The sequence below is a fragment of the Dendrobates tinctorius genome, unplaced genomic scaffold, assembly GCF_039654945.1.
Source record: "Dendrobates tinctorius isolate UK_male_01 unplaced genomic scaffold, ASM3965494v1 ptg000326l, whole genome shotgun sequence".
NCBI lineage: Eukaryota > Metazoa > Chordata > Amphibia > Anura > Dendrobatidae > Dendrobates > Dendrobates tinctorius.
Window position 1 is genome coordinate 11,461,534 of NW_027361993.1, and position 13,110 is coordinate 11,474,643.

General features: G+C 46.6%; 1 protein-coding gene across 3 annotated transcripts in view; it reads left to right on the forward strand.

Moving 5' to 3' along the window:
* Positions 1-13,110, forward strand: part of PLEKHG5 (pleckstrin homology and RhoGEF domain containing G5) — a 368,148-nt gene that overhangs the window by 268,894 nt on the left and 86,144 nt on the right. The gene's annotated exons all lie outside the window — the stretch shown is intronic.

Consider the following 13,110-nt stretch of genomic DNA (forward strand, 5'->3'; position numbering starts at 1 on the left):
GAGTGGTTGGACTACATGGCAGCAGGTTTGCTAGTCTTCTAGTCATAACCTCCTGCTGATTACAGTACATCAGTGATTTTACAAAAGCCACAACAAGCAGCCCGGTAAGCGATACATTGCTTGAATCAGGGTCTCTGCCTCTAGAGTATGCTGCTCTCAGATTAGGTAGTAAAAACCTGGTGACAGATTCCCTTTAAGCCACCTGCGAGCTGTGAGTTGGTCACATCTTTGGTCCAGCAGATAAAATGTTTTGAAGAACTTAAAGTGTTGTCTTGAAGCCTTAGGGGCAGTTGACAGGAAAACGGAACCTTGGGCTGAACGTGGCTGTAACCGGCTTCTTTGTTGATGTTACTGAGCTAATTTCCAAGCTGTTATACTTTGCAGCTTTGCTCAGGGCCAATGAAGCTTCCGATTGCCTTGAGAACACTTCCTGTAAGTTTGGAGCGAATTTCTACTCATGTATGGAGGACAGGATCCAAAAGCCATCGCAGATGTAATATTCTTATTAAATAACACCACCCCATAAATATAGATCAGAAATCTACCAAAAAAAAATTAAATGTAAAAAAACATTGCTGAATTTTTTTTTTTTACCCAGAAACAGCGCCACCCTTGTGTAGAGGCTGTGTCTGGTATGGCACCCCAGCCACGATCAGTTGAATGCTACTGTATATTACTGAACACATGGGCCAGAATCTTGTTGTTTCTGGAGGAAAGCAGCCCTGTTTTTGTGAGCTTGCTGCTCTGTTTTCCACCCTACTTTGCACTGCAGTTGCTTTTTTCTTTTCAAATCTTATTAAATCAATTTTCAACAGTGTCACTGGATCATAAAAGTTATCGGTCCTATATCCTGTCTTGACTGATTTTTATATGTTGGGCACAGTTAATCCTGTATTCATTTTTTCCAGCCTATTTCGATGCCAGACGTGGGCCCTTTAAATGATTCATTCTGCATAGAACGTTCAGATTTCTACATTGCATAATTAACATGTGGCTTTGGCATCAGTGATTGTCACCCAGCAAGCTGCATATCTGTTCCCAGTCCATTTCTCAGCGGGCATGTATGGCAGAGAGGAGTAGGCAATCTGCTCACATGATTGCTGATGTTTGGATACTCTCCAACCAAGATGCCTCTGATGATGATCCGACTGCTCAGCCTGAGTGACATGCGTGGTCGCTGCATAATATCACCAGATCCTAAAAACAGTCATGAATAATGGCTAGGAAAAAGCAAGGATCATAGGGACCCTGTTCTAGAACAATGTGGGGACCCCATTATTTCACAAAGCACCTATCAAAAATAAGTGGTTGTTTATAACAGGTACAGCACTTTTGGGGTCCTTATTCATCCAGAGCATGACCACTACATCAAAAGTAGTGAACATGCTTCTGCATGGGAACCCTAAATATGCAGTTGCCCACAGTTGTGCTAGTAGCTGGTACCCTTGATCTTTGGGCCAGTAGGCCAAGGAGAAGTAATTTTACTAAATCTCTGGCCAAACAACCGTAACAGTTGACGGATTTGAGTTTTGAGATGTAGTATAGCAGAAATGACAGATCAGCGCAAAACATACCAAACTCGTAATATAGAGGTTATAATATTGTTGATATGTTATAAAACCTGTTCACACCTGTTCTCTTCATGCTACGTCCTGCCTTTATGAAATCTCCAGTGTATCTTCTCTCTTTTATGTTATGATCAGATGTATTTTTTTTTATTTGCTGCTGCCCTGTAGAGGGCGCTATAATGGCATTAATTATATTAATTAGATCCAAGCTGTGCTTATTTTTATTTTTGGTAATTTTACGATCTCATAGTGCTTACTGCACTGTCATGCTGGTGTTTTACCCTGTATGTGTCCGTGCCTTCCTCATCAGGCTATACTATGAGCGTCCATGATGTCTAGACATTATTATAGCACATGCTATATTAATTCTGATCCAGAATAACACAATACCATGAGAGTCCATGTTGTGAGTGTCCGTGCTGTGAGAGTCTGTGCTGTGAAAGTCCGTGCTGTGAGAGTCAATTCTATGAGAGTCCGTGCTGTGAGAGTCCATGCTGTGAGAGTCCGTGCTGTGAGAGTCCATGCTGTGAGAGTCCGTGCTGTGCGAGTCCGTGGTGAGAGAGTCTGTGCTGTGAGAGTCCGTGCTGTGAGAGTCCGTGCTATGAGAGTCCGTGCTGTGAGAGTCCATGCTATGAGAGTCCGTGCTGTGAGAGTCGGTGCTGTGAGAGTCTGTGCTATGAGAGTCCGTGCTGTGAGAGTCCATGCTATGAGAGTCTGTGCTGTGAGAGTCCATGCTATGAGAGTCTGTGCTGTGAGAGTCCCTGCTATGAGAGTCTGTGCTATGAGAGTCCATGCTATGAGAGTCTGTGCTGTGAGAGTCCCTGCTATGAGAGTCTGTGCTGTGAGAGTCCATGCTATGAGAGTCTGTGCTGTGAGAGTCCATGCTATGAGAGTCCGTGCTGTGAGAGTCCGTGCTGTGCGATTCCGTAGTGAGAGAGTCCATGCTGTGAGAGTCTGTGCTGTGCGAGTCCGTGCTGTGAGAGTCCGTGCTGTGAGAGTCCGTGCTATGAGAGTCCGTGCTGTGAGAGTCCATGCTATGAGAGTCCGTGCTGTGAGAGTCGGTGCTGTGAGAGTCCGTGCTGTGAGAGTCCGTGCTGTGAGAGTCCATGCTATGAGAGTCTGTGCTGTGAGAGTCCGTGCTATGAGAGTCCGTGCTGTGAGAGTCCATGCTATGAGAGTCTGTGCTGTGAGAGTCCATGCTATGAGAGTCCGTGCTATGAGAGTCCATGCTATGAGAGTCCGTGCTGTGAGAGTCGGTGCTGTGAGAGTCTGTGCTATGAGAGTCCATGCTGTGAGAGTCAATTCTGTCAGAGTCAATGTTATGAGAGTCCATACTGTTTAGACATCATTACTCTCAATACTGAGAGTCCATCAATTCTGTACCTGCTATGAGAGGCTGTATTATTTAGACAACATCACTATCGATCAAATGAGAAGCTCTAGTATTTAGACATCTTTACTGTTCATTCTGCTGGAGTTCATGTTTTAGAGCTGTTCAAAAAGATTTGCAGGACCCTGGTCTTGCGGCCACATCAGTAGTCCATGGGCGCCATATCAGAACCCTAGGAACTCCCTCCTACCTGTCAACATATCTAACAGTTCTTCTGATTAGTAGGTCCAACGCGCGGCATCATGACATCGCATCACAGTACTCTGACCTGGCAGCCACGGCCTACCAGTGGTCTTGTAAATCATTGTGTTCAGCTCTGTTTGTGGTAGTTAGACATCATTACTGCTCTTGCGGAGAGAGCATTAGTAGCTAGGGATTATTACTGTCCATACTCTAAATGTCCATGTTTTTTAGACATCATTACTTTCCATACCGTTACAGTCTGTGGTAGTTAGATATCATTGCTGTCCTCACTTTGGGAGTCTGTGGTAGTTACACATCATTACTGTCCACACTATTAGTGTCCATGATATTTAGACATAGTTAGTATCCAAACTGTGAGAGTCCCATGAAGTTTAGACATCATTCCCGTCCTCATTGTGAGAGTCCGTAGTAGTTAGACATCGTTACTATCCTCAGTGTTGGAGTTTATATTAGTTTGGGATCATTCCTATCCTCGTTGTGAGAGTCTGTGGTAGTTAGGGATTGGTACTGTCCTCATTGTGAGAGTATGTGCTAGTTAGGAATCATTACTGTCTTGATTGTGAGAGTATGTGCTAGTTAGGGATCATTCCTGTCCTCATTGTGAGAGTCCGTGGTAGTTTGGGATCATTCCTGTCCTCATTGTGAGAGTCTGTGGTAGTTAGGGATCATTCCTGTCCTCATTGTGAGAGTCGGTGGTAGTTTGGGATCATTCCAGTCCTTATTGTTAGAGTCTATGGTGGTTAGGGATCTTTACTGTCCTCATTGTGTGAGTCTGTGGTAGTTAGGGATCTTTCCAGTCCTCATTGTGAGAGTTTGTAGTAGTTTGGGATATTTCATGTCCTCTTTGTGAGAGTCAGTGGTAGTTAGGGATCATTACTGTCCTCATTGTGAGAGTCTGTGGTAGCTAGGGATCATTACTGTCCTCATTGTGAGAGTCAGTGGTAGTTAGGGATCATTCCTGTCCTCATTGTGAGAGTCGGTGGTAGTTTGGGATCATTCCTGTCCTTATTGTTAGAGTCTATGGTGGTTAGGAATCTTTACTGTCCTCATTGTGTGAGTCTGTGGTAATTAGGGATCTCTCCAGTCCACATTGTGAGAGTTTGTAGTAGTTTGGGATCTTTCATGTCCTCATTGTGAGAGTCAGTGGTAGTTAGGGATCATTACTGTCCTCATTGTGAGAGTCTGTGGTAGCTAGGGATCATTACTGTCCTCATTGAGAGAGTCCGTGGTAGTTAGGGATCATTCCTGTCCTTATTGAGAGAGTCCGTGGTAGTTTGGGATCATTCCAGTCCTTATTGTTAGAGTCTATGGTGGTTAGGGATCTTTACTGTCCTCATTGTGTGAGTCTGTGGTAGTTAGGGATCATTACTGTCCTCATTGTGAGAGTCTGTGGTAGTTAGGGATCATTCCTGTCCTCATTGTGAGAGTCAGTGGTAGTTAGGGATCATTCCTGTCCTCATTGTGAGAGTCAGTGGTAGTTTGGGATCATTCCAGTCCTTATTGTTAGAGTCTATGGTGGTTAGGGATCTTTACTGTCCTCATTGTGTGAGTCTGTGGTAGTTAGGGAACTTTCCAGTCCTCATTATGAGAGTTTGTAGTAGTTTGGGATCTTTCATGTCCTCATTGTGAGAGTCAGTGGTAGTTAGGGATCATTACTGTCCTCATTGTGAGAGTCTGTGGTAGCTAGGGATCATTACTGTCCTCATTGAGAGAGTCCGTGGTAGTTTGGGATCATTCCAGTCCTTATTGTTAGAGTCTATGGTGGTTAGGGATCTTTACTGTCCTCATTGTGTGAGTCTGTGGTAGTTAGGGATCATTACTGTCCTCATTGTTAGAGTCTGTGGTAGTTAGGGATCATTCCTGTCCTCATTGTGAGAGTCAGTGGTAGTTAGGGATCATTCCTGTCCTCATTGTGAGAGTCTGTGGTAGCTAGGGATCATTACTGTCCTCATTGAGAGAGTCCGTGGTAGTTAGGGATCATTCCTGTCCTTATTGAGAGAGTCCGTGGTAGTTTGGGATCATTCCAGTCCTTATTGTTAGAGTCTATGGTGGTTAGGGATCTTTACTGTCCTCATTGTGTGAGTCTGTGGTAGTTAGGGATCATTACTGTCCTCATTGTGAGAGTCTGTGGTAGTTAGGGATCATTCCTGTCCTCATTGTGAGAGTCAGTGGTAGTTAGGGATCATTCCTGTCCTCATTGTGAGAGTCAGTGGTAGTTTGGGATCATTCCAGTCCTTATTGTTAGAGTCTATGGTGGTTAGGGATCTTTACTGTCCTCATTGTGTGAGTCTGTGGTAGTTAGGGAACTTTCCAGTCCTCATTGTGAGAGTTTGTAGTAGTTTGGGATCTTTCATGTCCTCATTGTGAGAGTCAGTGGTAGTTAGGGATCATTACTGTCCTCATTGTGAGAGTCTGTGGTAGCTAGGGATCATTACTGTCCTCATTGAGAGAGTCCGTGGTAGTTTGGGATCATTCCAGTCCTTATTGTTAGAGTCTATGGTGGTTAGGGATCTTTACTGTCCTCATTGTGTGAGTCTGTGGTAGTTAGGGATCATTACTGTCCTCATTGTGAGAGTCTGTGGTAGTTAGGGATCATTCCTGTCCTCATTGTGAGAGTCAGTGGTAGTTAGGGATCATTCCTGTCCTCATTGTGAGAGTCAGTGGTAGTTTGGGATCATTCCAGTCCTTATTGTTAGAGTCTATGGTGGTTAGGGATCTTTACTGTCCTCATTGTGTGAGTCTGTGGTAGTTAGGGATCTTTCCAGTCCTCATTGTGAGAGTTTGTAGTAGTTTGGGATCTTTCATGTCCTCATTGTGAGAGTCAGTGGTAGTTAGGGATCATTACTGTCCTCATTGTGAGAGTCTGTGGTAGCTAGGGATCATTACTGTCCTCATTGAGAGAGTCTGTGGTAGTTAGGGATCATTCCTGTCCTTATTGAGAGAGTCTGTGGTAGTTTGGGATCATTCCAGTCCTTATTGTTAGAGTCTATGGTGGTTAGGGATCTTTACTGTCCTCATTGTGTGAGTCTGTGGTAGTTAGGGATCATTACTGTCCTCATTGTGAGAGTCTGTGGTAGTTAGGGATCTCTCCTGTCCTCATGGTGAGAGTTTGTAGTAGTTTGGGAACTTTCCTGTCCTTATTGTGAGAGTCAGTGGTAGCTAGGGATCATTACAGTCCTCATTGAGAGAGTCCGTGGTAGATAGGGATCATTCCAGTCCTCATTGTGAGAGTCTGTGGTAGTTAGGGATCATTACTGTCCTCATTGAGAGAGTCCGTGGTAGTTAGGGATCATTCCAGTCCTCATTGTGAGAGTCCGTTGTAGTTAAGGATCATTACTGTTGAGCTTTCAATTTATTTCAAAACTTGTTCAATGAGCAATACTTTATTGTCAATGACATAGTGCAACTCATCATTACCTCACAGGGGTGTACATATTTCCCTGTGCCCTATAGTGGGTGAATGATCTTCCTGGTTTTGAGGTCAGATTTGGAGCATTCTGTACTGGTGACTGTGACGGGAGTATTCTCCAGAGCAAGGAGGGACAACAGGCCTGGGAATAATCCAACAGATTTATTGACCAAAAAACAGGAACAACACGAAGGTAATCTGCAGAGTCCCAAAATAAGTCCACAGGAAACTGATTCGGGGGCACCTCCCGACAATCCTTGTGCCAGATCACAAAACCATAGTCCTTTAAGAGTCCCAGAAATCCACCACGATCACACAGAGGCCGAAGCTTCCTCAGACAGCCTCGTCCTTCTCTTTTAGCATCCAACTCACATCTGATCTTAAAGCAAGAATGTATTGTCAGGGCTCCTGGGATCAGTCCATCTGAAGGGGGGTAGGGGTCACACCTACTATTCAATGGTTTGGTCCATCAGAAGATTCTAGAAATGTAAGGGCTCCACTTAGTCTACAGGATGTGTATTGTAGGTTATCTTCTGCTTAGGAAAACAATAGCCAAAGTTCCACTAGCTGTTGACACAAGCCTAAATTAGATTATGGTTCAGGTACATCACAAGACATTGCAAAGTATTGGGGGAAGGAGACATGGTTAATTTACAGCAAATGAACCAGAGGAAAGTTACATGACATATTATACAAAATACAGGACAGGGCAAGACTACAAATCATGACAATCCCTTCCCCTCCCAATTTGTGTACGTACTAGGGACCTCTACAGGTCACTGGTTAAGTACACACAGGCATGGCTGACAGGACTCAGGGCTCCTCTTGCCTGGACAGTCCATTTGCATTTTGGTGTTGGCTGCCTCTTCTATACTGTATGGTAAAGTTATAGGGCTGCAGAGCCAGGCTCCATCGTAGTAAGCGTCCATTGTCCCCAGAGACTCTGTTCAGCCAGGTGAGGGGATTGTGATCAGTAACCACAGTAAATTCTCGTCCATACAGATACGGCCTTAGTTTCCTAAGGGCCCACACTACAGCCAGACATTCTTTTTCAACAGTTGCATAGGCCACTTCTCGGTCCAGCAGTTTCCGGCTGAGGTAGGCAATGGGGTGCTCGTCCCCAGCTGCATTCACCTGGCTGAGGACAGCTCCCAGTCCATAAGCAGAGGCGTCCGTCTGCACAATGAATCTCCTCTTGTAGTCTGGAGCAGCCAGAACAGGGTCACAGACCAGAGCGTCCTTCAGCTGGTTAAAAGCCTCATCACAGGCTGGAGTCCAGATCACCAGCCGGGGCATCATTTTCTTGGTCAGGTCGGTAAGAGGCTTTTCCACAGTGCTGAAATGAGAAACAAATTTTCGGTAATAACTGGCAGTGCCCAAAAAAGCCATAACTTGTTTCTTAGTTTGGGGTACAGGCCAGTCTCTAATAGCCTGGATTTTGGCAGGTTCGGGACGGAGCTTCCCTCCTCCTACTCTATGCCCTAGGTACTGGACTTCACCCATCCCCAATTGGCATTTATCTGGTCGAATGGTTAGGCCTGCTGCAAGAAGCAGGTCAAGAATAACGGCTACTTGGTTCAGATGTTCCTCCCACGTCTGGCTGAAGATGGCGATATCATCCAAGTATGCACAAGCAAAGTCACCACATCCCCGGAGGATCTGGTCCACCATTCTCTGGAAGGTGGCCGGGGCATTCTTCATTCCAAAGGGCATATTTAGGAATTCATACAGACCAAAGGGGGTTATAAAAGCGGACCGTTCTCTCCCCTCCTCCGTCAGAGGGATTTGCCAGTATCCCTTACTGAGATCAAAGATAGTTACATATCGGGATCCAGCCAGTCGGTCTAGAAGTTCGTCAATACGAGGCATTGGGTAAGGATCACTGACGGTATGGTCGTTTAGTCGTCGATAGTCCACACAAAATCGAGTACTCCCATCCTTCTTGGGTACTAACACCACAAGAGAGGCCCAAGGGCTATGGGAGGCCTGGATTACCCCAAACTGTAGCATCTCCTCCAGTTCGTGCTGCATGGTGTTTCGAACTGATTCAGGTACCCGGTAAGGAGCCTGTTGTATGGGACGGATGCCCTAAGTGTCCACATGATGTTGGGTGACGGTGGTTCGGCCTGGTTGGGATGAGAAAGCAGCACGTCTCTGTTGAAGCACTCCCAGCATCTGGTTTTTCTGTAAGGAATCCAGGTGATCTCCCAGAGGAACCTGTTCCACAGTGGATGGGGCTCTCGCTGCTTCCACGAGATCAGGTAGGGAGTCCTCATCCTCTTGACCGTCCTCTGAAGCTAGCCGACAGCTTGCTATCATTGGAAGGGTCCGGTCATGGTACTCCTTAATCATATTCACATGGACAGTCTTTTGTCTTAGCCCCTGATCATCTAAAGCAAGAAGGTAATTGGTGTCATTCAGTTTTCTGAGAACCCGGAAGGGACCCTCCCATGTTGTCTGCAGTTTATTCTGCCGATGGGGAACAATCATTAAGACCTGTTGTCCTTCTACAAACTCCCGGTAGCGTGCTTTACGGTCATACCATGTCTTCTGTCTGGTTTGAGCCATCCGCACATGACTCTGGGCAAAACTAGCAAGTTGGGCCAGGGTTTCTCGCAGCTTTAGGACATAAGGGACAACAGGGGCCCCTGTATCTTCAACTTGCCCCTCCCAGTATTCCTTGAGCAGGGTTAAGGGTCCTCGGACCTTTCTTCCATAGAGTAGTTCAAAGGGGGAGAACCCAGTGGACTCCTGGGGAACTTCCCGATAGGCAAACAAGAGATGGGGTAGGTACTTCTCCCAATTTGAATCTCTGTCAGTGAAGGCCCTCAGCATATTCTTCAGAGTGCCATTAAATCGTTCACAAAGTCCATTTGTTTGGGGATGATACGGGGTCGTGCGGATCGCTCGTACTCCACAGGTGCGCCACAGACACTGGACCAGCTCTGACATGAACTGGGAGCCTTGGTCCGACAAGATCTCACTGGGAAATCCTACTCTGGTGAAAATGGTAACCAGGGCCTCGGCCACCTTGGCTGCAGAAATACTTGACAAGGCCACCGCTTCTGGATATCGGGTGGCATAGTCCACAACAGTGAGAATGTACTGCTTTCCAGATTTACTTGGTTTAGCCAGAGGTCCAATGATATCAACAGCTACTCTTTGAAAGGGTTCTTCTATTATAGGGAGCGGTTGCAGGGGTGCCTTTGGGTGATCTCCGGGTCGCCCTCTACGCTGACATATGTCGCAAGTTCGGCAGAAATGCGCCACTGCTTGGGAAATCCCAGGCCAATAGAAAGATTGAGTCAATCGCCTCTCGGTGCGGGTTTTGCCTTGATGGCCAGCAGTAGGAATATCATGAGCAAGGTGTAATAGGGGAATTCTGTATTTCTGAGGAACAATCAGCTGTTTGCTATAAGTCCAGGGCTTATCTAGGGAGTCGGCATTGGTAACCCGATACAGAAGTCCATTTTCTCTGATAATTCTTTCTCCATTCTCCCCTAGCTGCCCTATTTCAGCTCGAGCTCTAAAACTAGCTAGGGTGGGGTCAGTCTCCACTTCTTGTCTAAACTGAACTTTATCCCAGGTAACATTCATATTATCCCCACAAGAAGAATCACTCACCGGCTGTGACGGCGGTTCTGGTGGCCTCATTTCCATGGAAGGGTTGTACACGTCCACATTTGCTGCTCTAATGGCTTGACTTCGGGTTACCGCACCGACAAAGTGGCAATGAATATTCCCCACATCATTTCCTAGAAGAACGTCTGCAGGGAGGCCGCTCATCACACCGACCATGCATTGTTTGGCCCCAAAGCCATAATCCAGGGTCACACTCGCTCTTGGAATATATCTCTGGGTACCTCCAGCCAATTCAATGGCAATTCCTGGTCCCTTTTGAATTGCTTCTGGTTGAATTACTCGGGGATCGGCTATGGTGAGAAAAGCCCCAGTGTCACGGAAGCCAACAACTTTTTGACCATCCAGCACGACCTCCTGTAGATGTTTGTGCTGAAGATCAGAAGAACAGGTGGCTGGGGCTCGCACCCCATAGACTCCTGGTAGGGAAGCCAGGATATCAGAGTCACTTGGCAAGTCATCAGGCACTGAATCCATCTCTTCTCCAGGTGAGGGGGTCTGGAGATAATGAACAGGCAAAGGCGGTCTGTAGGTGTTCTGCCTCCGTACACCTGGACATTGGAATTGCATATGCCCGGGCTGCCCACATCCATAGCATCTGCGCTCTGGGATTCTTCCTCCACGTCGTAGTCCCAAAGGTGGAGCAGGAGTAATGCGAGGCACAGTCACACGAAGGTCACCATGAGTTGATGGTCTAGTGGGATGGTGAATATTGGAGGCAGAAGGACCAGGGGCCGCCAGCGTTGGGGGGCTGGTAGTGTTTTTCTCCCTGAGTAGTAATTTTTTCCACTGAGGCTTGATGGTGAGAGCCTCATCAGCTAGAGCTGCAGCTACCTCCACTGTTGCTGGTCTCCTTTCACGCACCCATTCCCGGATCTCAGCGGGGCACTTAAAATAAAACTGCTCTTTTAGGATGACCTGCAGGAACGTTTCCCAGGTTATGGCCTCCTCTGCCTCCAGCCAGCGATGACATATATGTTTGAGTTTGTGAGCATACATCTTGAAGGACACTTCCTCATCACAGGCTAAAGTACGGAACTGAGTCCTGTAAGTGTCTGGGGTCACAGCATAATGTTCTAGAATAGTCTGTTTAATCTCCGCATACTCACAGTTCAACCGAGGGTCCATAGCTCTATAGGCTGTGGCAGCTCCACCCTCTAAGAGCCCCACAAGATGTCGGACGCGCTCCCTTTCCGGGACTTCCATTAATCGACACTGATGCTCAAAGTCCAGGAAGAAGCCCTCAATGTCACCGGAAGCCTCATTAAACGGCTTGAAGTCTTTGCGGGACACTCTGGGGAGTTCCCTCATGGGGGATGCTGTGGGTACAGTCTGTCTGGAGCTTCTCGCTGCCTCCAAAGTGATCTCCCTCTCCAGCATTGCCCTCTCCTCCATCCTGCGCTGCCTCTCCTTGGCTGTGTGCATGACCTCCCTCTTATCTTCTATGGTAGCCTCTTCTCCCAGCAAGGCCATCTCCTCCTCGTACCACACAACCCACTGACTTTTTTGGGTATTTACCTCCGACTGCCGCCTTTCCTCTCTTTGCTGTGAGGATCCTTCCTCAGCATCATCTTGCAGGTGAACTGCTTCCAAAGCCTCAATCAGCTGCTCCTTGGAGAGTCCCTTGTAGCCGACTCCCAGTTCACGGGCCTTTGTTTGTAGGTTCACCGCAGTCCAGTTCTTGTACTCTGCGGTGCTGGTTCCAGATGTTGATGGGCCGTTGTCCTCCATTCCTTCTGCTCTGATCCCAGCGCTGCCAACCAGTTTGTGACGGGAGTATTCTCCAGAGCAAGGAGGGACAACAGGCCTGGGAATAATCCAACAGATTTATTGACCAAAAAACAGGAACAACACGAAGGTAATCTGCAGAGTCCCAAAATAAGTCCACAGGAAACTGATTCGGGGGCACCTCCCGACAATCCTTGTGCCAGATCACAAAACCATAGTCCTTTAAGAGTCCCAGAAATCCACCACGATCACACAGAGGCCGAAGCTTCCTCAGACAGCCTCGTCCTTCTCTTTTAGCATCCAACTCACATCTGATCTTAAAGCAAGAATGTATTGTCAGGGCTCCTGGGATCAGTCCATCTGAAGGGGGGTAGGGGTCACACCTACTATTCAATGGTTTGGTCCATCAGAAGATTCTAGAAATGTAAGGGCTCCACTTAGTCTACAGGATGTGTATTGTAGGTTATCTTCTGCTTAGGAAAACAATAGCCAAAGTTCCACTAGCTGTTGACACAAGCCTAAATTAGATTATGGTTCAGGTACATCACAAGACATTGCAAAGTATTGGGGGAAGGAGACATGGTTAATTTACAGCAAATGAACCAGAGGAAAGTTACATGACATATTATACAAAATACAGGACAGGGCAAGACTACAAATCATGACAGTGACCCAGCTGATTCATGTGTCATCTCTAAGGCGCAAAGTATTCAAGCACATACTAGCTCCCTGCCCTGTGACGTGGTACGCATAGCCTGGGGCCCATACAGACAGCTACTCTGTAATGAGGCTTTGTGTCTAAACTTGTCTTCTCTATAAAGATGTCTGACTGTACGTGTCTGGATGTTATATTGCTGATTTCTATACACTAAGTATCCTGCAAATATTTAGGACTTATCTTATGGACTTTAGGACTTATCTTATGCCATTTTACGTACATTTCATTTGGCCTTTTGCTTCATATGTATAGCAGAATTTTCCATTAATTAATGATTTATATGTCTAACATTAGCCGAAAGTGGAATTGCTGCACTAATGGGAAACTAATGGAAACTGTGCAATATTGTGGGGTCAGTGTGATGGCTATGGTGAGGCTGATATCATACGCAGGGTACCAAACCAGCTATTAGCGGTGCGGGCTGTGTATACACCCCTGGTGAACAGGGCTGCAG